The following is a 21,501-nucleotide window of genomic DNA, read 5'->3' as shown; positions in this document are numbered from 1 at the left end:
AACTGAAATCTCGGTGGTATAATACAGTAAGAATGTATTTCTCACGCCAAGTAATTTCACCCAGGTGTCCAGGGGACTGCCTTCCACCCAGTGATTCAGGGACCCAAGCTCCTTCCATTTTGTGGTTCCTTCGTATCTTAAGATCTCAGAGGCCTTCATATCCAGCCAATGACCAGGAGGTAAAAAAGAGCGTGGAACGTGACATGGAAGGTTTTTTGAGACAGGCTAGAAATGCCATGTATCACGTCTGCCCACATTTCTTAGCCGTAACTCAGCCATATGGCCAAACCTAATGCAAAGGAGGTTAACAATGTAGTCTAGTTTTGTGCCCTGGAAATAGAAGAAACAGATTTTAGTAAACACAAAAATGTCTGCCTATATAGTCAGACTTGTTTAAGGTCCAAATATCTCCATGGAGATACACATCTCCATAAACTAGCAGCAGAACATAAACACAGAACAAAAAGCAGGAAGTAAAGCCACTGGCCACTGCACTGCAGGAATGTGCATATCAAGGTTGCCAAAAAGATTCAGCTCCTGAAAGGTACACAGGACTAAAAATATGTCACATAAATTGAGGGGATGGGGACAGGCTTGCTGCTTGAAATCTGACTGGGGCTCTCTGACTCAAGAAAAAATAGACAGGAAAATACTGCCTGGTGAAACAGCATGTAAAATACTTTATATCTGGGGAGGTGAATGAACATGGACACAGCCTCTTAATCAGAAATTGAGGCCAGTTCCCACCTTCGTCTGTGCCTTATCACTCTTATCAAGGGCAGGACTGGCACATTCAGACTTGCAATGACGGAGGATGGAGGCCGTTGCAAACCCCTTAGACAGGGAGGGGTCTTAGAAAGAATGATATGGGGAAAAATTCACATGTAAACTTAACCTGCAAATCAAAAATCAAAACAAATGGAGGAATTCAACAATGAAAAGAAAAAAAAAAAAGCTTCCAAAATTAACAATCAGAAAATAGATTCTGGAAAAACTTGTAAAGTACATTCTGAAAAAGACCTTAAAATAGTTACGCCCAGAACACTTAGATAAAGAAATTATATCCATCCCTAACTGGTTTGGCTCAGTGGATAGAGCGTAGGCCCGCGGACTCAAGGGTCCCAGGTTCGATTCCAGTCAAGGGCATGTACCTTGGTTGTGGACACATACCCAGTAGGGAGTGTGCAGGAGGCAAGCTGATCGATGTTTCTAGCTCTCTATCCCTCTCCCTTCCTCTCTGTAAAAAATCAATAAAATATGTTTAAAAAAAATAGAAAGAAATTATATCCATGACATAGAATAATAAATTATACTTCTAGAAATCAGACAAATCTAAATAAAATGGGAAGATACGAAAAAAATCAACTAAAAATCTTAGAAATGTAAAACATTAATTTAAACAAAAATTATCACTGAAAATTTTAAAATATTTGAAGTTTGAAAAAAAGTGAATTACTGCATATTAAGAACGAAGGATACACTTTAAGTGGTGGACATAAATCTATTAAAAACTAAGAAAGACCTAAAATAAATAGGTTAAGGTTTAACTCTGGAGGCTATAAAAGCAGTAATAGAGTAAACCAAAGCCAGCCGAAGAAAGGAAATCATCAAGCTGTGAGGGGAAGTGAGGATTGCCACCACCATGTCATGCTGGCTAGAATGTGGGAAGGGTGAGAGCTGGATAAACCACCTGAGAACATGGAAGAAAAGCAGTCAATTTCAGGATGACATAAACTCTGGTTCTTGACACCACGAAGCCACCAAATCTGCCTGGACTGCTTGAATTTTTAGGGGAGGGAGAAATACACTTCTGTCACTGTTAAAACCACTGTTCTTTTAGCCTTTGTACATCTAACATGTACAGAGCTACGTCCAAACTAAAAAAATTATAAAGAGTCAACTCAGAAATATAAAAATATGAGGGAGGATGGGTGCACTATTGTTTATTTTATTGTAATATTATAGCATTGATATGAACTTTAGTGCCCTCAAGGATGGCTTTCATATACAGAACTGGTTGAATGTTATCCCATGCACCGAGAGGTCACTGATTTGATTCCTGGTCAGGGCACATGCCAGGGTTTCAGGCTTGATACCCAGTAGGGGGCCTGCAGGAGGCAGCTGATCTATGTTTCTCTCTCTCTCCCCACCTCTCTCTTCTGCTCTTTCTAAAAAATCAATGAAAATATTAAAAAATATATATGCAGAACTGATCATTCAGATTTATTTATTCTTTAATGATTCATATTTAATTATGAGCATTATAATTTCAAAATCCCAGTTTACCTTAGAAATTGTTTTATTCAAGTCTAATTCATTTTGCTACAAATTTAAGACACCATACCAATAGAGTATATCACTCTAATAGGCCAACATTTATAAATATGTTGTATTTTGTTTTCTTTCTAGTATTTTTGTGCTTAGACTTAACAAACAAAATGGTCTCAAGTACTTAAATAACTCTTAAAAATATTAAATTGAACTTGGAAATATTGAAAAATGTAAGTTTGAAAAATGTCTTCAATACATAAAATGCCAGGTATATGTATATATTTTATCTTTCTTTTTCTTTTTCTTTTCTTTTTGCCTTTTTTCTTTTTTAGGGTATTAATGAAAGCATACACAAGAAAAAAGGAGTAGAATACTCATCGCTAAGATTAAACAATAATTAAGGGTTTTTTTGCCCTTTTGGTTCACCCAAGCTCTTTCTGTTTCTTTGAACCTGCCTATTTTGGATATTTCATAAGAATGGAATCATACAATGTGTCACTGTTTGTAAGTGGCTTCTTTCACTTAGTATAATGTATTCAAAGATCACCCATTTTGTGACCTATAGCAGTAGTTCATTCCTTTTTTAAAAATATTTTTATTTATTTCAGAGAGGAAAGGAGAGGGAGAGAGAGATAGAAACATCATTGATTGGCTACCTCCTGCACACCCCTCACTGGGGATTGAGCCTGCGACCTGGGCCTGTGTCCTGACCAGGAAATAAACTGTGACCTCCTGCTTCATAGGTTAATGCTCACTCAAATCACTGAGCCACTCCGGCCAGGCCAGTAGTTCATTCCTTTTTATTGTTGAATAATACTTCTTTGTATGGATTATCATACTGTTTATTCATTCATTTCTCAATTGATGAATATTTGGACTGTTTGCCACAAATAAGTATTCTTTTTTTTATCCAAATATATTTTATTGATTTTTTACAGAGAGGAGGGAGAGGGAGAGAGAGTTAGAAACATCGATGAGAAAGAAACATCAATCATTGCCTCCTGCACACCCCCCACTGGGGATGTGCCTGCAACCAAAGTACATGCCCTTGACCAGAATCGAACCTGGGACCCTTGAGTCTGCAGGCCGACGCTCTACCCACTGAACCAAACCAGTTAGGGCAAGTATTCATTTTTATGTGTATGAACCACCTTAAAAACATGCTTGTAACATAGATTATTTCAAACATATGCAGAAAAAAAGAGAATAATATAATAAATTCCATGTACTTAGCACCCAGCTCAACAATTGTCATTAGTTATTTCTTTTCTTTATATTATCACCCATTTCCCCAATTGCATACAATTATTTTGAAACAAATCCTTGACATCATATGATTTCATTTAAAAATATTTCAATACTAGTATTTATCTCTAATGACAAAAACTCTCCTTTTACAACACAATTATAATATCACTAGAGGCCTGGTACATGAAATTTGTGCACAGGTCGGGGGGAGTCCCTGAGCTCGGCCTGCACACTCTCCAATCCGGGACCCCTCGGGGAATATACAACTGCCTCTCGCAATCTGGGACCACTGACTCCTAACTGCTTGCCTGCCTGCCTGCCTACCTGATTGCCCCTAACCACCTCTGCCTGCCTGATGACCCTAAGTGATCAGTGTTCCTACTTTTCTGATTATAGATATTACTAGAGGCCCGGTGCACAAAATTCGTGCACAGAGGGGGGGGTGTCCCTCAGCCCAGCCTGCACCCTCTCCAATCTGGGACCCCTCGAGGGATGTCTGACTGCCCGTTTAGGCCCAATCCTAGGATCGGGCCTAAACGGGCAGTTGGACATCCCTCTCACAATCCAGGACTGCTGGCTCCCAACTGCTCACCTGCCTGCCTTCCTGATTGCCCCTAACCGCTTCTGCCTGCCAGCCTGATCACCCGCTAACCACTCCGCTGCCAGCCTGATTGATGCCTAACTGCTCCCCTGCCAGCCTGTTTGCCCCCAACTTCCCTCCTCTGCCGGCCCGGTCACCCCTAATTGCCCTCCCCTGCAGGGTTGATTGCCTCCAACTGCCCTCCCTTGCAGGCCAGGTGCCTCCCAACTGCCCTCCCCTGCTGGCCATCTTGTGGTGGCCATCTTGTGTCCACATGGGGGCAGGATCTTTGACCACATGGGGGCAGCCATCTTGTGTGTTGGAGTGATGGTCAATCTGCATATTACTCTTTTATTAGATAGGATAGAGGCCTGGTGCACGAGTGGGGGCCAGATGGTTTGCCCTGAAGGGTGTCCCGGATCAGGGTGGGGGTTCCCTTGGGGCATGGGGCAGCCTGAGCAAGGGGCCTGTGGTGGTTTGCAGGCCGGCCATGCCCCCTTGCAACCCAAGCGGCGGCCCTGGTATCTGGAATTTATTTACCTTCTACAATTGAAACTTTGTAGCCTGGAGTGGAGCCAAACCTCCTGTTTGCTCTGTGGCCAGCAGCCATTTCTGTTGGGGTTAATTCACCTTCTATGACTGAAACTTTGTAGCCTTAAGCGGAGGCCTGGGCCCGGCCAGGGTGTGCGAAAAGCTTTGCTTTCTCCGCTGCAGCGGGCAACCTTGGCCTGCTCTCTCCAGCTCCGTGGCTGCCGCCATTCTGTTTGAATTTGTTTACCTTCTATAATTGAAACTTTGTAGCTTGAGTGGAGGCTTAGGCCTGGCAAGGGCATGCGGAAAGCTTGGCTTCCTCTGTTGCCTGGGAAACCTTGCTCTCTGTGGCTGTAGCCATCTTGGTTGGGTTTATTTGCATACTTGCCCTGATTGGCTGGTGGGCGTGGCTTGGGCGTAGCGAAGGTGTGGTCAATTTGCATATTACCCTTTTATTAGGTAGGATGATATAGATTTTATAGATATGATTTTAGTTTGTTTTCTTGTGTTTTATGGTCTGTTTGAAATAGAATATAAAAAGGTCTATATATTATCATTGATTAATAATAATTTCTTAAGTGTCTTTAATGTGCAGGTTTTCCCTTCTTACACTTCAGCTATTATTATTGTTATGTGTGTTTTTTAAAACTGGTCCTTTTGTCTGATTTTCCTCTAGTCTGGATTGCATCTCATGGTGTCACTTAGCATGTGCCTCTGTCCTCTGTATTTCCTGTGAGAAAAAGAAGATTAAAGAGTCTAGTTGGTTTCTTCAGCACCCATTATATACAGGTAGCTGGTGTGGAATACTTCTACCAAGAAGAGTATAATGTTTCATTTTTTATGTCATCAGCCGTGTTGATCATTGCCTAGAAACACTAATTCATTAAGAGTTTCAAACTGTGATATTTATATTATTCCTTCTTCATTCATTAGTTAGATTACTTCTGTAAAAAAGAAACTTCCCATTGTTGAATATTTGATTACATGAGGTACAGTTTTTATAGAAAAAAAGGGAAAAAGCTTGATTCTTTTTCTCTACTGACCCAATGCATTACATAATGCATTGGTTTCCTAGAATCTTTAAAGAATTATCAGTATGTTGCTGTTTTGATATTATTATGTAATGATGGATTTAGAAATATTTTATGTGTTTAAATAAATATATTTTATGTGTTTAAATCCATTTTAATTATCATCCTTATTGATTCTCAAATTTGTCCCTCTTTACCCAATAAGAACTCCTGAGTCCCTTGGACCCAATCCCAATAGTTTTTGATATATTTCTTGCTATTTGGTAAGATAAAATGTCCTAGGCTCATCTTGTACATTTCCAGCACCAGACCTAGAATGCTCTTCATTTCTTCATCTCTTGTTTTCCTTTGTTTTGTTTTAAGTGGGAAAGTGGTATTTGGAAAACATGATCTAAATATTACCTTTTTGAACTTAATCCTATCTAACAATGAGGGAATATGCTAATTGACCATCATGCCCTCACAAAGATGGCAGCACCCACAGCCAATAAGGAGGGAATATGCTAATTAACTCCCACGCCCTCAAAGATGGCGGCGCCCATAGCCACAAGATGGCGGCTCCCAGTCCCCTCAGCCCCACCAGGGCAGCAGGCATGTGGCGCAGCTGGACCCGCCCCCAGGAGAGTCTGGACACTCTGCACGCCTGCCTCCAGAGTCCCCCAGTCCCCAGGGATGGCCCAAGGCTTGCCTGTGCTTCAGATGGTGGCTGCCCAGCTGTCCAGGGCTGGCCCAAGGTGCAGGTAAGCCTTGGATGGTGGATGCCCAGCCACCCAGGGCCAGCCCGAGGCGCACGAAAGCCTTGGATGGGGCTGCCCAGCCGACGCCCTAATGCAGGCAAGTCTTGGATGGGATGGTGGCTGCCCTGCTGCCCAGGGCCACCCGAGACTCAGGTAACCAGGGCCAGCCGAGGCTTGAGCTGCCAGCAGTGGCAGCAGCAGAGGTGTGATAGGGACATCGCCTTCCCCTGATCGCTGGATCACCTCCCACCCCTGAGGGCTTCCAGACTGTGAGAGGGTGCAGGCCAGGCTGTGGGACCCCCCCACCCCTCCAGTGCATGAATTTTCATGCACCGGGCCTCTAGTATAAGTATAATATCCTGGGGCATCAATGAAATATTTCATGTGACTAAAACATTTATATTGAATTTTGCCAACTTACTCTCTGAATCTCAATCCTATCTAATAAAAGAGTAATATGCAAATTGACCACTCCAACACACAAGATGGCTGCCCCCATGTGGTCAAAGATTCTGCCCCCATGAGGACACAAGATGGCTGTCACAAGATGGCCAGCAGGGGAGGGTAGTTGGGAGGGACCAGGACTGCAAGGGAGGGCAGTTGGGGGTGATCAAGCCTGCAGGGGAGGGCAGTTAGGGGTGACCAGGCCGGCAGAGGAGGGAAGTTGGGGGCGACCAGGCCTGCAGGGAAGGGCAGTTGGGGGGTACACAGGCCTGCAGGGGAGGGCAGTTAGGGGTGACCAGACCTGCAGGGGAGGACAGTTAGGGGTGACCAGGCCTGCAGGGGAGGGCAGTTAGGGGCAAACAGGCTGGCAGGGGAGCAGTTAGGCATCAATCAGGCTGGCAGGGGAGTGGTTAGGGGGTGATCAGGCTGGCAGGCGGAAGTGGTTAGGGGCAATCAGGAAGGCAGGCAGGCGAGCAGTTGGAAGCCAGCAGTCCTGGATTGTGAGAGGGATGTCCAACTGCCCGTTTAGGCCCGATCCTACCGGGATCGGGCCTAAACGGGCAGTTGGACATCCCTCAAGGGGTCCCAGATTGGAGAGGGTGCAGGCTTGGCTGAGGGACACATACCCCCTGTGCATGAATTCCGTGCACCGGGCCTCTAGTTTTCTTATAAAATGCAGACTGTAATAATCGTTATTCATAGGTTTCTGGTGCAGATTAAACAAGACAATACATGCAAGGTATCTAGAATAGTGCCTGAGAGTGAACATTTAGTAAATAAATGTAAATTATAATTTAACATCTAGCCTTAGCTTTATATGCATATTTACATATATGGCAATTTATCTTAAGATTACAATATTATTCTTTGACAGCTTATTGCTCCTTTTGATTACCTCTCCTGACACTCCAAATTTCCCTGACCTGATTCGAGCACTCAAACTCTCATACAGCAGGGCTCAATTATGGAAGCCAGGAGAGAGAGCAACCAACTCCAGTGTTATTTTTTGTTTTTTGGAAGGCCATCTGCTACCATGACCCATTTCACAACATGCAAATTCATCAGCCGAGTGCAATTTCCCTTCAATCAGTGGCCCAGTAAATATAATTACAGTGCTAATTTTAAATTCCAAATGGTCAGCTCAGGTTAAAGAATGCCCATTCATCAGTCAAGATCCTACAATTAATTGAGAAAACAAAGGGTCCACATGCCAGGGTTTTGACAGAAAAATCAAAACAAGTTTGTTTCCCCTCACCTCTTAGGCCACGGCACATAACAAACAGATGGTTCAAATCTTTCCCTTTATTTATTTATTTATTTATTTATTTATTTATTTATTTATTTGTTTATTTTTGCATTGAAAAGAGCAATTTGATGCTGCAGCGAATGGGTAAGGAAATTTACCTTCACAAATCTGGTCCTTTCAGGACTGGGCTGATCTCTTTAATGGGAATGGGTTGGCCTATCTATGAAAAAACTTTATGTAAAACCCACATTAAGAATAAAATTACTTTGTGATAAATAAATATTTTCAAAATAATGTATTGGTTCCCTACAACCTCTAAAGAATATCAATGTGCTGTTGGATTGGATAATGTACCAAAAATTGCTTTGCGAGGTATTATCAGGACAATTGGTGGAATTGGTGTATGATTGATTGTACATTAAAGTATTTTGTCAATATTAAATTTCCTGAATTTGATAACTGTTTTGTTCTTAGAAAATAGATATTTAGTAAAAGGAGTAAAAAGATATGATGTCTTCAAAATACTGTCAAATTTAGAAAAAAAATTAATGTGTGTGCGTTTGTGTGTGTGTGTGTGTGTGTGTGTGTGTGTGTGTGTGTAGAGAGAGAGAGAGAGATTTCCAAAAGCCAACCTCAGAAACGAGTCAAAGGGATCTCTTGCCTCTTCCCAGGAAGACATGAGCTCCTTGTGCCTCAGGAGCCCTTACAATTAGGAAGCAACCATGGTTAGGAGATTGCTGCTAACTTTCACCATGCCTGCTACAATTGGTACCAGTGAGATGAATGCCCCATGCCCTGCCTGATAGCACCATGTAGCAACGACGGATGCCAGTGAAAAGCATACAGCTCCATTATCCTATCGCCAGTGAAAACATCAGCAGTAAGGCCTCTACCTCATTTCTGCCTTCCAAATCTCATCTAACTTGGGAATCACAAATCCCAGCCAGAACTCCAGATATAAGGCAGTCTGGAAAATGTAGTTTTTCGGTTTCTAGCCTCTATAGTAGAGAAAAGCACACCAGAAGGAGGTTGGAATAAAGGTTAAGTGCTAATATGAGTACTGACTGTCTTTTAGAGGTAGGAGGATTAAGTGAGATAATATATCAAATACATAACAGTTTCTGCACACAGTAGTAGTCAATAAATAGTATAAATATTAAGTCTGCAGAACTTAAATAGTCATCTTTGCGCTACAAAGCTGTACTGCTACAGTTTTAAAAATTAAATAGAACAATATTTTTTCCCCATCATTCATGGACTTTCATGAGAATGGAATATGAGAGTGAAGGGTATTCCTTATTCAAAAGGTCATTAACATTCACAGGTGGCCTGCAATATTCCAGGTGGTATGTTCCTAATTTATCTTCTTTTACTCACGTGTTCCTCACCACTCCATTAAGATCTTGTTATAGAATTTCATGTGGAAGCTGAATAACTTGCTCAAATCCCGTGACTGGTAAGAGGCTGGGATTTGATACAGACCCGGATCTGCTGACTTCAGAGCATGTGACTTCCATTAAGTCATAGAAAAGAGCATGGGTGTTCCTAAGGGGCCAGTAGGACTGGCTAGAGAAGATGAGGCACAGAACTCGGTACTGATCTACAGGATGTAGACTATCAGCAGTGTTTCTTCATGCGTGGTTGGGTTGTTTAATGGAAAGGTAAGTAAAGGGCTTAGACCCTTGCCTGACCTGTGCCAGAGTAAGTGGTCCGTAAATACTAGCTAGTATGAGTCTTGTGAAAGGATGTTTAAACATTGACTGGATGGTAAGATTAGCTGGCTTGCATCATACAGAGCATCCATTTCTAAAAAAAAAATTGTAAATGACTCAATAATAATAAAAGGAGTTCTCTATGTGGCTCGACATTGCAATGATAGAAATCTCTAGCTTCTAGGTATTTCACCATTTACCAGCATTGTAACTTTGGGTGAATCACTTAATCTATCTTGTTCTGTTTCTTCATTTGTAAGTGGGAATAATAATTCTATGAACATCATAGGGTTGTTACGAGGATTAAGTGTTTAACATATACAATATGTGCTTTGTTCTTACTTTGGTTACTGTTTGCTTTACCAAAATGGGATACTACATATAATTTTCTTCATCTTCCTTTCCTTATCCATTAATATCTCATGAAAATAATTTTAAATCATTTGGCATAATACCAATTCACTCGTCTAAGTGGCTGTATAATATTTATAATATGGATACATAGTAATTCATTTAGAACCTCAGCTTTATTTATAGTTTGTCTCTAAGAACAATGCATTAAAAATCTTATGCATGTGACTGTTGTTTGAAAACAACAGTTTGGTGCACAAATTGGAGGTCTACAGCTCCGTGGATCTTTAAAGACAGAACATACTCATATAATTAGCACCCGGGCCAAGAAACTGAAATCACCAGCCCCCAGAAGTAATGGGCCTCCTCTGGTCACTGACAGCCAGCCTCCGACCTCCCTGAATTGTGTGTGTGTTTTGAACGGTATATAAATGTAATCATAACCTTGTACTCTCTCATGCCTGGCTTTTTTATGTGAGGTTCATCCATATTGATGCGTGGAGCTATAATGTGCTCATTCTTATTCCTGTACAGTTTACTATCACATGAATATGACAATTAACTTGTCCATTCTACTCCTCATAAGTGGTTGGATGCCTTCCAGGTTTAGATTTATATAAATGGTACTTCAGTCAACATTCTTCTACATTTCTTCTGGTAAACATATATGTCTACATCTCTGCAGGGCATACACGAAGAGTGGTATTGCTACATCACAACGTATACATATGTTCAGATTTAAAAGACACTGACAAACAGGTTTTCAAGGTGATGGTATCAATTTACACTTCTACCAGGAGTGTATGATAGTTTTGGTTCCACACTCTTGCCAAAACTTGTCATTTTTCTTGTACATAAGTTTTTAATATCTATGGGATACATGATCAAAAGTGGGATTGCTGAATCAAAGTTTATATGTAGTTTCAACTTTAACAGATGTGGCAGATTTTTTCCAGAAAGTTTGTGACTGTACATTTTCCCCAGGAGTATAAAAGAATATTCTTCTCTTTATGTCTCCATCAACAATAAATATTATTGCTGTTTTTAATTTTTGTCATTCTGATGGATGTAAAATAATATAACACTGTTATTTTAATTTGCACTCTCTACTATTAGTTCATTTTTATATTTGTTGGTCATGTGGGTTTGATCTATGAACTATATTTTTTAAAATTTATTTTTATAAATTTGTTTTTAATTCAATTTATTGGGGTGACATTGATTTTCAAAACCATTCAGGTTTCAAGAGTACAACTCAATAAAACATCATCTGCACACTGCATTGTGCTCCCATTGCCCCAAGCAAAGTCTCTTTTTGTCCCTATCTTCCCCTCCCCCTTTGCCCACCTCCACCTACCCCTCACCCCCTCTGGCCATCACCACATGGTTGTCTGTATCTATGTGTTACTATATATGTTTTTTGGGTAATCCCTTCACCTGCTTTCTTTATGATAGAGGGAATGTCATTGAGTTTGTGACCTATAACGAAGGATTGAAGGACTGACTTGCTCAGAGAAGAAACGGCCTAAGGGAAATTCTTTTAGCAGTCTGAATATTTAAAGGCTCATGTTCTGAAGGATTCCTTGTATTCTACCTATCTTTTGAAGGACAGAATTGAGACCAATGAATGGAAGTTATGACATATTTTAAGTTAAATTAAGAAAAACCTTCAAAACAATAGGGTCATCACATGAAAAAAATAAAAACAAACTTTCTCTGAGGCTGTAAATGATCTGTTCTTACACGTGTTTATAGTGACGCTATCTACACGTGTGTATGTGTGTGTGTGTGGAAGGGTGTTGGAGGGGACTTTGCTGAAGTAGAGATGGACTTGGATGAATGGTTCCAGAGCCGGTTTATGCCTGACAATCAAATGAGAAACTTGAAAATGCAGATTCTCAGTGTGCTGCCTTGAAGATTTTATTAAAGAAAGCCTAGGGAGAGGCTTAGAAATCCGTAATTTTAAAACACTAACCATGTGATTCTGATGTAGTCTGTATACAGATCAACATTTGAGAAACACAAGACTAGATAACCTCTAGAATCTCTTTGGATTTTAAAATGATCTATTTTATCAGCTCCTGTGTTAGTGATGTTATTTACACAAAACGTGATAAGAGGCAGGTAACAAAGGAATGTAAACAACCCCATCCATAGCTCTTTGCCCTTTCGGACTAGCAGCTACCCAAGGAAATATGAGAAATATATTTCCCCCTACAAATGAGTATGTCTTAACTATAATCCTCATACAAACAAAACTTCCTGTGAAATTATGAGTTGCAGGTTAATAATTTGTAGGCAAAGCATCTTAGGAATTTTGCAGTTGTGTGTGTGTGTTGCGGGGAGGGGGGGATTGTTCATTATCTCAGATGTTACTTCTGTAAGGACACTACTCAAGCCCCTATTTAAACTGAGCGACATTAAAAAGAATGAGCGCTATGGTCATGGGTCTGATGTGGGCCTCACCTCCGTCTCCTTATCTCCAAAGTTCCGACAACAATAGAATATTTACTCTGCGGAGATTGCCTCTCAGGATTAAATGAGATGTCAGATAACGTGTCTAGTGCAGCACTTGGCACATACACAAAAGTACTTAGTATCTATTACTTCCTTTCTGTTCTTTCCTTTATAGTTCCAGCAAAAGTCACTTTATTTTTAATACAGCTTTCTCTCTTCTTTCTACAATTCAGGAAGTCAGAAAGTACGTTTGTTTTTTTGGCACAGTGGTTTAAAAATATTACAAGCATTTAAAAATATTTGGCTTCTTTTTTTTGATAATGAACGAAGGTACATAGTGTTTTAGCCCTAGATGTTGATAAAACATTTCAAGGATATTTAAAGGAAAGTATTTATATTCAAGGAAGAGAAATATTTGGTCTTAGTAGGAACACTTCAAAGGTCATAAAAGGAGCTATTTTCAGAGTATCCTCATCTATCCCAAAAGTACTGAATAAGTTAGACCATTTTTTAACTTTCAACTAATTATTTTGGGTTTCAGCTATTTCCTTAGGTCTAATATCCAGTTTAATATGTTTAATTTTATTACTAATTTATCCTACTAAAGTAAGACACTTAAGCCATAGTTTTCCCAAGTGTCTACTAAAAGCATAGAAATTTGGACCTTGGTCACTGAACCTTGGGTTGTAGTAGGGGCAGCTACCTCTTAGTGTAAAAGGAAACATCCAGAACTATTTCCTTTAGACCAGGTGAACAAATAGGTAAGTCAGGCTCAGTTTCAACCAGGTTCCCAATGATAAGGGATCTGTCTGGTTAGTTTTGTAAAATAAGTGCATGGCACACAGTAGGTATCTCAGATAAACAAATGAATGAATAAATACAAAAGAATTAGGAGCTACAATTGAAAACAAACAAGACTGAAGTGAAAGAGTTAAAAGTTTCTGATTAGTTTGGGTCTAGGAATATGGAAAACCAGAAGATCCCAAACAGGCTTCTTATATCTTGGTTCAATACAATGGCAGATTGTCCGGCAATGAATGAAGAAAACATTCTTTAGAATTCTTCTTGCAAAAGCACTATATACATCTGCAAGAAATACTTTAATAAGCCCTTTGAGGTAATAAGTGAGACCCCAAGGGACCTGGTGTGGGTATAGTTGCCAGTATAAGGCAAGGGAGAAGGGATTTATTTATGCTTCCAGAATGATGAGGGGAAGCAAAAATGGAATGGTAGAGGAGCCCAAACTTGCCAAAACACTCCTGTGCTGTGATATGAATAAAGTCTAGTAAACCATCGCAGATGCTTGCTGCTCTAGTTGAACTTCTTGCTGAAATGAGAGAAGAGATGGTTTGACAAGCTGTTTAAGGTGACAAAAAACAGAGGCAGTGGGCCTGGAGGCAAGAGAATTGAGGCTGAGAGATGCAGGAGGAAACTTGGTACAAGAATTTGCAGAATTTGTGAGGAGGGTTTTGGATTATCTCAAGCAATAGAATTAGGATTTAGACACGATTATCAGATCTCTGGGTGGCAAGGTGCAGTGAGACTCTGCTGACATCTTGATTATATGAGTAGTCTTCAAGAAATTACATTCTTAGAGGGAAGTTGAATTTATAGGTAGGTCTTTTCCTGTCCCAGGCAGTGGTGCTTAGTTTATTGAATTAATATCCAAGCATTTGACATCCATTGTGGTCCAGAGACTATGCCAGGCAAGGGAGATTCAAATAGTCATAATAATAACAATACTAATAATAAACATTACTATTAACATGCATTAATAAGATATATGTACACACATTTTTTTCTTAAGAGTTTACAATCTAGTAGGATGAATAAAACAAGCTTACTAATAATATCAGTGCAAAGAAATACCCAAGTACCCTGAGACACAAGGGCCCAAAAGAAGGAGAAGTAACTTCAGGCTGGGAAGAACTCATGAAGGAGGTGGCGTTTGAGTGGATAGTGAAGCATGAGTAGGGAGTCAACAGGCAGAGGTCTTAAGTGAGGGCATTTCAAGTATCTCAGGTAGCAAAAGTAAAGAAACAGAGATGAGAAGAGGAACAATATTTTGAAGAAAGTAGTACAGATCCATTAGGCTGAGCAGAAGGAACACAATTTTCTTCTTGTGGTTCTTGACCCCAGGAGTCTATCCATCAAACTATCCCTATTTCTCAGAAGAGCCCAGTCACATTCTTTGCCAAATTATGACCAACATTTGACAGTTGCTGAGAATATTCACTTGGTGACTGATCTAGACCCAGTACTTTTATTTTTGGCTCATTTTACTTGTGTCCTGGGATAAGACAAATTCAACTTAGATTTGTTACCTAAGTGATTATCATACCCTAAAACTAAATGCCCTGGGCCTTTGGGCTTACTGTGTCTCTCTGTACTGGAATTTTCAGATATTCGAAGTTTACTGATGCAGGGATATCCTTCCCCTTCTCCATAATATCCCAGACACACAAGAAATGGACATTGCTTCCAACAAACAAAAACAAAAACATGGTCTTAACTTTTGTGGGAATTCTATTGGAGAAAATCAGCAGAGTATCAAAGCAGGTCTCCCATCTGATCTTTCTTTCTGACATCTGCACCAAATAAGCAGTTGTTCCTTTGGACTTTTGGATGGTGCCAGGATTTAGTAAATGTTGCTAAAAGCCCCAAATTAAGCTGGTTGGTTGAGGCCAGATGGGTAGCTCATTCCTCTGCAGGGCGATGTTATAGCACACTTACTTTTACTTCTGGCTAGAGTACCCCAGTTTCCTACCCCAGACCTCTGAACACCCATGGCTTGTCCCTGGAAAACTTGAAGTTGGGCTTAAAGCCTTGTTTGTTTCCTTTCAAGTGTATGTTCTGGACTGAGTAGTGAAATCTACTCAAAGTCCATACTGCTGGAACTCAAGCTTGTATTTTATGAACTCGAATGGTCTGTGTTCCTGGAAATGATTCCACCCAAAACCAAAATGAACAGCCTACTCTGGAGCATGCTTTGCTTTCAAAAGCCTCAGTATTTTTAAGCATTTCTCCAAGAATGTAGCCCTTTTCTGAAATCCTTTGCACAGAAATGCAAGCCTCTGAAAAGAAAATAAAAACATTTTCAAGGTGCTAAATTTTAGATGTAGTTTTTCATTGGTTCCAATATGGTTCCCTCTCTATTGCTATGGTAAGGTTAACCCTGTCATTCTTATTTGGCAAGTTTGGGCTCTATATTTTTTGGATTTCTATATTTTTTGGATTTCTTTCATCCCCACTGTATATTAGGATACATTTTATAAAAGACTTTTGTTTGACCACGCACTTACGATGACAAAATATTCTTGCATGAATAAATTTGAATAAGTAAATGTTTGTTCCCCAAGCATGAAACAGCCATCATTGTAAACATTTCAATTAAATTCATTTCGAGTCACCTCAATTAAATCTTAATTATTATAAACCAATAAAAAATAAGAAGCTGGATAGAGAGACCACACTTTTCTTTTGCTCCACAGGTGTCCTTCTGGTGGGAATGTTGGACCAGAAGAGCAGGTTGGGTCACTATGAATAGCCAAGCATATACACTTAGGGCTACAGGAAAGACAGGACAGCCTTCAAGCTGAAAACGCTTAATTCTAAATCAAGGACTTGTTCTTTCTTATCAATTTTCAACTTAAAGAACTTATACCTCTTCATGGTTTCTGTGGTGGAGAGATGAAAGGGGAGACTGATCTTTTAGAAAGGGCAGTTAAATAATAAAATGAAAAACCATCAAGGAATCCAGTCTTTTCAGTGATATGGGAAGTGTGGTCATAGTCGGCAGTCTCTCCAGGCAAGTCCTCCCTCTCCAGTGACATTTTTATCTCCTATAAGTTCAAGACCAGGCCATTTCACTAATGTGAGGTTAGCATAAACTCAACCAAGTGTAATTAAAACTCTGCAGGAAAGCTAGGCCTCATTAACAGATAACCACTAGAAGGGGCAGGGCTGGCAGAGAGCTGTATTCAGTGGTGTCTTGCAACAGGACAGAGTCATAAGATGATGTACCCAGTCACTCTGGATGCCATTGGCTCTCTCACTTGAAAATGTATGTCTTTGTTTCTACACACATGACAGTATTTCTGATTGCATGTTATATAGGGTGTCTAGGGACTTGGTGCAGTTTGAAGTACTATGACATCATAAGAAACAACTAAATTCCTTAGAACCAATGCTTTATGTTGCGCCTAACCATTTCAATAAATGGTTATAATCCTATATAATAAAGAGGTGATATGCAAATTGACCATCACTTCACACACAAGATGGCCGTCCCCATGTGGACACAAGATGGCCACCCCAAGATGGCCAGCAGGGGAGGGCAGTTGGGGGGAACCAGGCCTGCAGGGGAGGGCAGTTGGGGGGGGGACCAGGTTGGCAGAGGAGGGCAGTTAGGGGCAATTGGGCTGGCAGAGGAGCAGTTAAGGTATCAATCAGGCTGTCAGGGGAGTGGTTAGGGGATGATCAGGCTGGCAGGCAGAAGTGGTTAGGGGCAATCAGGCAGGCAGGCAGGCGAGCGGTTGGGAGCCAGTAGTCCTGGATTGTGAGAGGGATGTCCGACTGCCTGTTTAAGCCCGATCCCAGGCAGTTGAATCTCCCTCAAGGGGTCCCAGATTGGAGAGGGTACAGGCTGGGCTGAGGGATACACCCTCCCCCTGTGCACGAATTTCATGCACCAGGCCTCTAGTTAGTCATAATTCTGATCACCAATCACCATCATCCTTAGAGAAATATAGGTTTTCATATAATAAAGTTAACGGTACTTTTAATGAGTATTTCTGCTTTTACCTACCCTCAAATCTACAAGAAAAAAAAATCAATTTCTCAGGCATTTCTGTTTGTAATCACAAAACCTAACCCTCTGTAAGTTTTAGTATGGGGGCCCCAGGTTTCACAGTGTAATTTAAGTAGATTCTGAGTTGTAGTTTTCTTAATGAAAAAATAAACAGTCTGGATAGCCCTTTAAGGATGAAAGGAGTTATGTTAGTTAGGGTGTGCATCTTGAAATTGGCACCAGGGCAGTGGACTCTTTTAATGCCAGTGGTCTTTTTTGGCATCTGCAAGGGGGAGTTCAGAAATCTGGAGAAGGGGCTGTGTGTAAATTAAATAAGAGTCCAGAGACAAAACATAATTTTGAAAGACATTATAGGGAGTCAGATGAGACTTAGCTAAAGGAACTAAATTCTCCTTGTCTCAGGACCCCTTGCTTTTTATTAATACAAATTGTCCTAAGGCAAGGTGGAGATATACACATCAAAGGGTAGGGTTAGGTACAGAATCCATTGTCAGATTGTCAGGTTTGGGAGAAACTGCCTTTGGCTGTTCAGGTGTTTGGCCAATAGGAGGCAATAGCATGTAGATTGAGATGCCCTCAGCTGTCTGGCAGCAAGCAATCAATTTATGTATCCTTTTCAGGTTTGGGAAAATGCCTTTTAGCCATTCCCAGATGATTCAGCCCTGCTGACAAGCTGGAATTGGCTTCCGGCACTCTTTGGGCTCTAATGCTCTCCTACCCACTCGCTTCTTGCTTCCCTTATATGTTACAAAGTTTCCTTTAGGTCGAACAACCTACACTTCAGTTTGGTGCTCATCTTGGAGTATCTATGGTAGAGGAGAAATCTTGAGACTCTCTCTTTACATAGCACTTATATTTCTGTAACTGTTCTAGTCTAGGCTTAGAACCCGCAAGTGTGTCTCAAGAGACCCTCACCTTTGCATGATTCCAACTCAATCAATCTAATTCTCACCCATTTGGATTAATTTGACACTTTCTGACATCCACATGGCAGTGTCTTTTCCCCATATTATCTTGGATATTACTGAAAGCTGGTTTGCCGCAAATATATAGCATGTCCAAACTTCTCCCATTGCATTTTCCTTGGCATTCTCATTTTGATTAATTTGAAAGAGATGTCTCAAACTTACTTTTGGCTCTTGTTTTTAAAGGTACTAATTTTTTCCATGGGCAACTCTGGTTGCTTTAATCAAAAGAAGTCTGAATGGTTTCTTTGTAAATGAAAGAAGGATGCCAAGCTTTCATCTTAGTACTCTGGGCCCCAAGGCAGTTAATTACAAGCAGAGTGTCTCAGTGAACTGTATTGTCCTCATGTTTCAAAGAAGCTCATTGGGTGGAAGACACTTTTCTTGAGTGGAAGGATGAAATGCTCTGAGATTCCTGAGGCCAACTTTTCTCTGGCATCACTATAGAGAGACAGAGCTTCTAATCACAGAAGACCATTTGATACCCCACCACACTTTCAGACACAAAAATGGGCAAACCTGAAAAAAGCACATACTTTCCAGTTACATGTAATGAAAACCATCTGGACACAGTTCATTTTTAAATCATCCAGTTGGGAAGGGAATTGGTTCTGTTAATTTTTCTCACTAACCTCAACTCACATTGGCTGTCAAGCAGTCATTCATTATACCAAACACAGCACATGGAAGACACGAGGAAGTCTGCTTGCCCTCCCCTTCCTCACTCTCTACATAGCCTACGGGGATAGCTCCATTCAGCTCCACTCACAGTAGGCTGTTCTGGGCAAGAGTTTGGACCACTAGGTGGCACTGTAATGATTTGGCCCTATGATGGTGATTTATTTCATCTTTTTATGAAATACTAGTGGCCCGGTGCACAAATTCATGCACATTGAAAGGAAATTAGTTAGAAGAAATATTTTAATATCGCTATTTGCCCTTTCTCTATAATAGAAGTGTCAACCAAATTCATGATAGAAAATGACAGATCAAAACACACATGTGCGATTGGCACCAGCAAGAGCTTTATATGTATTGCGCATGCAGGAGTCAACTTAGCCTTTTATAGATATAGAATAAACTTGCTTAATTAGACCTGCTTTCTGATGTAACTAAACTTTTTCCAGCCCAGTGAAGCACCCCAACTTCTCTTTCAGGTAATTGTCAGTAACACAGCAGTAAATATCAACATAAAGCAGATTATTATTATAGATCACGCAGGGAGAACAAAGAGTGAAATATTTAACTGCAGCAGTGTTTGACTATATTCTACACAGTGAGAAAACCTGAAGTCATTTTCAAGGTCCACCATATCTTATTTATTTTCAGTAGGGTCAAGTTTCTAAACTTACTAAATCTCCGTTTTCCAGCTAATGAAAAGAAAATAGGATTCCACTGAGTCTCCTAGCTACCTACTCCAGGATTTCTGTGAGGATCAAATGAGATGAGACACGTGAAAACACTTCACAGACATTTGGTTAAAGTGTGAAATGTTCGCACCTGGCTATAAAGAAAATTGTAGTCCTGGGATGAAGAAACTGCAAGGAGGCTAGTCGTCGCTAGGGACAGGAAGCCGGGCATTGCTACATGACGTCATTACCTGGCGCCCACAGCCTCCATTTCCTGGGCTGGGCTGGACTGTGGCTGCATTTTGCACCATGGGGTCTTGGCCGCATCAGCTGCGATTTGGTGGGCTGTCACTCTGGGGTGGTGGTGGGGCCTGTATTCTACTTGGGGGAAGCTGACTGTTGCTTTGTGGGCACCAGATCCGCGATGCCATTTCTCTGTGTGCATCACAGCAGCTCCTGCATTGAGTGTCTGCCCCTGGTGGTCAGTGTGTGTCATAGTGACTGGTCAGGTGGTCGGACACTTAGCATATTAGCCTTTTATATATATATATATATATATATATAGATATAAATATATATAGATCTTATATTGATAACAGTCTATTTTAAGCTTATAACAACTTAACTTAAAATATATACAAAACTCTAGATATGTACATTCTCCCCCTCCAATTTATGGCTTTGATGTCACAATTTATATCTTTTTACATTGTGTGACAAGTTATTATATCTACATGTTTTTTAAACATGTTTTTTCTTTTAACCTTTTATACTAGAGTAACCTCCCAACATTACTACCTTAGAGTATTCTGAATTTAACTATATATTTACCTTTATCAGTGAGTTTTATACATTGGTATATTTTCCTGTTACTAATTAGTGTCTTTTTGTTTCTGCTTGAAAAACTCCCTTTTACTTTTTTTTTTTAAAAGGTCAGTCAGCTTTTGCTTGTGTAAAACTCTCTGTCCTACAATTCTGAAGGACAGCTTTGCTGGATAGAATAGTCTTGGTTGGCAGTTTTTTCTTTCAGTACTCTGAACATGTCCTGCCACTCCCTTTTGGCCTGCAAAGTTTCTCCTAAAAAAAATCTGCTGATAGTCTTATTGCGGTTATCTTGTATGTAACAAGTTCCCTTTTCCTTGATGCTTTTAAGATACTCTTGTTATCTTTAACTTTTGACAATTTAATTATAATGTGTCTTAGTGTGGGTCTTCTAGGATTCATCTTGTTTGGAATTCCTTAGATTTCTGGATCTGGATGTCTATTTCTTTCCCCAGGTTAGGAAAGATATCAGACATTATTTCTTTCAATAAGCTTTCTGCCCCCCTTTTCTCTCTTTTCTCCTTCTGGGACCTCTACAATGCATAATAGTCTCAACTTATTTGTGTTTTTGCTTTCTGTGGTTTCAGTTACCACAGTCAACTACAGTCTAAAAATATTAAATGAAATATTCCAGTAATAAACAATTCATAAGTTTTAAATTGTGTGCCATTCTGAATAATATGATGAAATCTTGTATCATCCCACTCCATCCTGCCTGGATATAAATTATCCCTTTGTCCAGTAGTATATCTATCTGTATATACTATCCACCTATAATCACTTAGGAGCCATTTTGGTTATCAGATTGACTTTCCTGATTCCTGTGCTTGTGTTTGAGTAACCCTTACTTAAAAATGGCTCCAATGTGTAGTGATGCTGGCAATTTGCATAGGCCAAAGAGAAGCTGTAAAGTATTTAAGTGGAAAGGTGAAAGTTCTCAGTTTAAC

The 21,501-nt window shown here is 40.3% G+C and overlaps 1 long non-coding RNA gene across 1 annotated transcript in view; it reads left to right on the top strand.

Annotated features, from left to right (window-relative positions):
• The first annotated feature begins 9,638 nt into the window (after window positions 1–9,638).
• Window positions 9,639–21,501, top strand: part of LOC307103374 — a 44,733-nt gene continuing 32,870 nt past the window's right edge. Inside the window, exon 1 of the long non-coding RNA XR_013813812.1 lies at window positions 9,639–9,749. This is a non-coding gene — a long non-coding RNA (uncharacterized lncRNA). The remainder of the gene's footprint in view (window positions 9,750–21,501) is intronic.

The sequence above is a fragment of the Cnephaeus nilssonii genome (genome assembly GCF_951640355.1).
Source record: "Cnephaeus nilssonii genome assembly, chromosome: 7".
In the NCBI taxonomy this organism is placed as follows: Eukaryota; Metazoa; Chordata; class Mammalia; order Chiroptera; family Vespertilionidae; genus Cnephaeus; species Cnephaeus nilssonii.
This window is presented reverse-complemented; position numbering and strand designations above follow the sequence as displayed.